Source organism: Tachyglossus aculeatus, chromosome 14 (assembly GCF_015852505.1).
Source record: "Tachyglossus aculeatus isolate mTacAcu1 chromosome 14, mTacAcu1.pri, whole genome shotgun sequence".
Lineage (NCBI taxonomy): Eukaryota > Metazoa > Chordata > Mammalia > Monotremata > Tachyglossidae > Tachyglossus > Tachyglossus aculeatus.
Window position 1 is genome coordinate 36,154,922 of NC_052079.1, and position 6,000 is coordinate 36,160,921.

Below are 6,000 nucleotides of genomic sequence, written 5' to 3' on the forward strand. Positions count from 1 at the left end.
AAAATAAATAGAATAGATATGTACAAGTAAAATAAATACATAGAGTAATAAATATGTACAAACATATATACGTATATACAGGTGCTGTGGGGAAGGGAAGGAGGTAAGATGGGGGGACGGAGAGGGGGACGAGGGGGGGGGGAGACAGTCTAGTTCTGTAATTTTCAGAAATATGGCTGCGTTTTGCTGTCAATCCATGATAGATAAGGCCTAGGTAGAACTTGGGCTACTGAGTTTTGGAGGTTCTGCAGTCCTCAGAGACCATACCTGACCCTTATGAGCCCTGAGTCCATTATATGAATAATTGAAACACAAATCAACTGCCTGGGCGAGACCCTTCAGGACTGGCCAGGGATTTTAAGGACACCACTTCAATATATAACAGTGTGCCCCAGTGGAAAGCACAAACTTGGGAGTCAAGAGATTCAGGCTCCCATTCCAGCTTTGCTATTCCCCTGCTGTGTGATGTTGGACAAATCACTTCACGTCCCTGTACCTCAGTTTTTCTCATCTGTGAAATGGGGAAAAAATAACCTACCCTCTAAGAGGGATCTCTTAGACTGTCAGCCCCATGTGAGGCAGGGACTGGTTTGGTTCGGGTTATCTTGTATCTACCTCAGCACATGATATAGAACCACACTTAATAAATACCATCATTATCAAAATGTGACTTCTGAGCCTTCTCCCAAATGGCCTCTTTTGTCTGGAATCACATCCCCCATCCCTTGCTCTTCAAGTTTTCCCTTTTCCTTTCCTGAAGTACTTCCTGACAATATCTCTCCCTGATGAGTGCAGAGAGCAACCTCTGCCTGGTTTTTGCCCGTGTAATCACGTAACCTATGAGTCCTTCTCACTTGCTTGTACAAACGATTTAGGTTCATGTTCAGTGTTTGTTCCATGGTTTGTGCAAACTGCCATGAAATCACTATTAGTTTTTGCATTCATCCCGTGCTTCCATTTTGCAGAGCATTGCACTAAGCTCTGAGGAAAGGTTCAAGTCTAAGAATGCAGGTATTCATTCATTCAATTGTATTAATTGAGCACTTACTGTGTGCAGAGCACTGTTGTAAGTACAGTAGTACTGTAGTAAGTACAGCCTTACTGTAGTAAGGCTTTGAAGATGGGGAGTGTGATCATCTATTGGATATGGGAGGGAGTTTCAGGTCAGAGGGAAGACATGGCAAGGAGTTGACTGTGAGATAGCTGAGATTGAGGTAGTGAGTAGTTTGGCATTAAAGGAGTAATGCCTGTGGCCTGGGTTTTAGTAGGAAATCAGCAAGGTAGATATGAGGGAGCAAAGTGGTAAAGTGTTTTAAAGTCAATGATAAGGAGTTTCTATTCAGTGCAGAGGTGGATTTGCAACCACCGCGTGTTCTTGAGGAGTAGGGAAACATGGACTGTACCTTTTTAAGGAAAATGATCCGGGCAGGAGAACGAAGTATGGACTGGAGTGGGGGAGAGAGAGGAGGCGGTCCAGGTGGGATACCATAAGTACTTGGATCTAAGTGGTAGCAGTTTGGATTGAGAGGATGCACTATTTCCTGTTGAACTTTTGAATGCATCCTTTTACATACCCTATTATCTGAGCTTTTCATCCTCCTATTTGGAGATTATTTTATATATGCTCTCCTGCAAATCTGTAAATTCCTTGTAGGCAGGAATGGTGCCTTCCGTTGTATTCTGCCAAGTGCTTAAAGATATCCTGTGCATTCAATAGATGTGCAATAAATACTGTCGATTCATTGAGAAGAGCATCTACTGTGAGCAATTTATTGATAGTCACCTAATCTATAGAGAAGCAGCATGGCCTAGTGGAAAAAGCACAATCTTGGGAATCAGAGATATCCTGTGCATTCAGTAGATGTGCATTAAATACTGTAGATTTATTGATAAGAGCATCTATTGTGAGCAATTTATTGATAGTCACCTAATCTATAGAGAAGCAGCATTGCCTAGTGGAAAAAGCACAATCTTGGGAATTGGAGGACTTGGGTCCTAATCCTGGCTCTGCCACTTGCCTGCTGTGTGTCCTCAGGCAAGTCACTTAACTTCTCTGTTCTTCAGTTCCCTCATCTGTAAAAATGGGGACTCAATAAGTGTTCTCCTTCCTACTTAGACTGTGAGCTCCCTGTGGGACCTTGTATCCACTACAGGCCTTAGTACAGTGCTTGGTTTAGCAAGTACCACAATTATTTAAAAAAATCAAATAATAGTTTATTAGTACTAGTTAAAACACGCTAAAGACATTATATTTAAGAAATGTTTCTACAAGCACAGAAGAGGCAGAAATATGTTTCTGCATTTGGCCTGATGGAGTACGTTGATTAAATCTGCTTCAAACACCAGAAAATGTTATCACTTATGATCTCGTTTTATTCCCTTTGTATGAAATGATATCTGAGAATATTTCATGAAAACATGAAAGAACTAGATGAAATTACATTTATTTTTATGAGCCCAAAAGGGTAACCGATGAAAATTACTGACTTTTAAGATTCTTGTGTGTCAGGTTTAAATCTCTGTATATCACTGTTCATCATCAAAAGACTGGCTTCTCATCAAAGGTCTTTGCTCCCGGAGGCAATTTATGTAATTGTCCCGCTCGAAAATCTAGATTCAAAAGGGAAAAATTCCCTAATTTTCTCTAAGGTATCATAACCGGTGTTTTGTTTTTACTGTTCAACCTACCAATTCACTCTAAATTGGCAGTTTGTGAATCTGCAGAACATTGAGTATAGGCTTTGCCGTGAGAATAGAGACAAAGCATGAAGTGGGTGTAATTCAAGAGAATACGGGAACTATCATGGAACATTTAGAATATTCCTGAGGTTGAAACCATTGAGAGTTGCCAACTGGCAAACCTAAATATGAACAACCATTATGTTACTGATAAGAAAAAGATTTGCACAACATTTGGAAAAGCAAGGTTCAATCTAATGGTGAATTTCTGCTATCGATTTAAATTACATTAGGGAAGCCATCTGTGAGACTGTAAACTCGTGGTTGGAAAGGCACCTATTTTGCTCTTCCAAATGCATAATTCAGTGCTTTGCACACATTAAGTGCTCAATAAATGTCATTGATTGACAAGAATATGAAAAGAGGAAAGGAGTAGGTAGGAAACATACAGGGTCCGACACAAAGTAGTACTTAAATTGATGATTTATTGGTGATTGATTGAAGTTTTATAGTAAGACCATGCAGGGTCATGTATTTAGGAAATGATGTTCCCGATTGAACAGCATGCTGACAGGCCCTGAACTATTAGTCATGTCTCAGGAAAGATTTGATGAAGATTTCACTTTTAATCATCAGTAAAGCGTGAAGAGTAAGAAAGGGCCAACCCCGTGTTGCACATCACCTGGAAAAAATAGGAAATAAAACAAAGAAAATAGATATTTCATTCATAAAACCCTGGAACGGTCAACGCTCAACTCTTATTGAAGTTTGGGCTATTGCATCTTGGGAAAGGCAGACAAGAGCTAGGAAAAGGAACAAGCGATGAATGGGGGTGTGGAGAGACTTCCATATAAAGATAGGTCAAATCAATTGCATTTATTGAGCACTTAGCTTGTGGAGAGCTCTGTGCTCAGAGCTTGGGAGGATATAATAGAAAGAAGAGATCAAATAGGTTAGGACGCGTACAACTAGAAAAAGAATACATATTTAGAGGGACACGGTTGATGTGTACAAAACTGTTAAATGTCCGGACAAGGTTAGCGTGAGATTGGTGATTACCAAGCTTCCATTAGCAGGCCAAGGGCCACATGTTGGAGGACGAAGGTGGTTTCATCTAGCGAACCCAGGAGAAGCACCTCTTCCACCAGGCAATCAGATTGAGCACGGTCCCTGTTCCAGATGGGGCTCACAGCCTAAGCAGGAGGGAATAGGATTTAATCCCAATTTCACAGATAGACTGTCCTAGGATATATGGTAACAATGCTTTGTTGTCAATTCCTCGGCCTCAGCCAACCTTGTTGTAAAAAAGATAAACTGTAAAGAATTGGGAAAGACAGATGACAGGATTGTGAGTCATAAGGGGATTTATTTCTTCACCCCTTTTTCTCCTTTCAGTACCATGCAAAGTTAACCAGAAGTGGAGTTTTCCATCTTGCACCCGACTTTAAATGTGATACTCTTTCTATTAAAGGTCACTGTTGGGAAGAATTACTAGTGGTGATTGGCTGTAAGCACTTAGTACAGTGCTTTGCACACAGTAAGCGCTCTATAAATACGATTGAATGAATTGTCCCTTCACTCTTCACTCGGCAAGCTAAAGTCATTCCCTACTCCCCCTAGATTTGCACTCAGTTCCTAGAAAAGCAGTGTTGCCTAGTGGATAGAGCATAATTCTGGGAGTCAGAAAGTCCTGGCTTCTAATCCCAGTTTCACCACTTGTCTGCTGGGTCACCTTGGGCAAGTCACTTAACGTCTCTGTGCCTCAGTCACCTTATCTGTAAAATGGGGAATAAGACTGTGAGCCCCGATCTGGGACGTGGGCGGTGTCCATCGTGATTAGCTTGTACGTACCCCAGTACTAGGTAGAGTTCCAGGTACATAGGCATTTAACAAATACCATAAAGAAACTCTTCAGTGACAGACAATGACAATAACTTCAATCTGTCCTTTTATGTGGCATGTTTGTACCTATAAACACACTCTGTTGGAACAACGTCCTCAGAAACTATCACTGAAAAAATAAGTCATATGTCAGTCCAGTACCCTTGAATAGTGTGATGTTCTTTGTGGATGTTCAGTAAATATTTAACTGATTGACACCTCCTTTTCTCATACATATCTGGTACAATATCTGGTATGAAGCATGGGGTTTTCCTGAGCCGTGATCCACAGTTGAAATTGCCGAAGCGCTCAATTAAGATCTCACTGTAGAAATGAGATTCAGTTGATAAAATGAACTCTGCTTTGGAAAGATTTACTTTCCTTTCCATCTTTTGTTTCATAAAGCATGTTGAGGTTTCATTGCTGTTTTATTGTTGATCAGTTATTTTCAATATAAAATTATCTCATTAGGTAATTAATCCACAGTATTTGCTTTTTATGGCATTTATTAAGCGCTTACTATGTGCAAAGCACTGTTCTAAGCACTTGGGAGGTGACAAGCTGATCAGGTTGTCCCACGAGGGGCTCACAGTCTTAATCCCCATCTTGCAGATGAGGTAATTGAGGCACAGGGAAGTTAAGTGACTTGCCCAAAGTCACACAGCTGACAGTTGGTGGACCAGGGATTTGAACCCGTGACCTCTGACTCCAAAGCCCATGCTCTTTCCACTGAGCCACGCTGCTTCTTGAATACGTATAATCATTGACAGGTCCTAAGGGTCTTCAAACAAATTATGTGCATTTTCTTATGTAGAGTCCAAGCGCTTAGTACGGTACTTTGCACACAGCAAGTGCTCAATAAATACAATTGAAAGAATGAAGGAATATAGGATTATTAACCACTAAAAACAAGCAGTCTCTCATTCTCGATGGAAAAGTGTTTCTTATCAGTTAAATCATATCCTAAAGTTGACCATATCTATTAGTCAACCTACCTTTCATAACAAAGAAATACATTCTTTTTGGGACACGCAATTATGGCGGCAGAAGAAGAGTAAAAGCCAGAAGAGAAAGAATCTGGGCAGCCCACTTTCCATTCCTCTTCATTCTTGCTGCTAAGAAGAATTAGTACGGCCACTACAACTATGGTGTCTCCTTTGGGAAATGCTGAAAAGGGGTTGCTAATGAGTCCTGCCATAGACCATTCAGAAGGGAGAGTAGCTTAGTGCTTGGGGTTCTCCCTGCTTCGCTCGAGGTTGGTCCTGACATCTGTGAGAAAATTTCAAGGACTTCCCTGGAGTGCTGGGAAGAGCCAGGAGGTTCCTGCCTTAGAAATTGCTGTAAAAAAAGGAAAAATAAATCAGAAGTTAGCAATAGGAGGGGCTTTGGCACTGATCGCTGGAAGTGCTAGGATGAAGTGCAACTCTGATGTACAGCCTA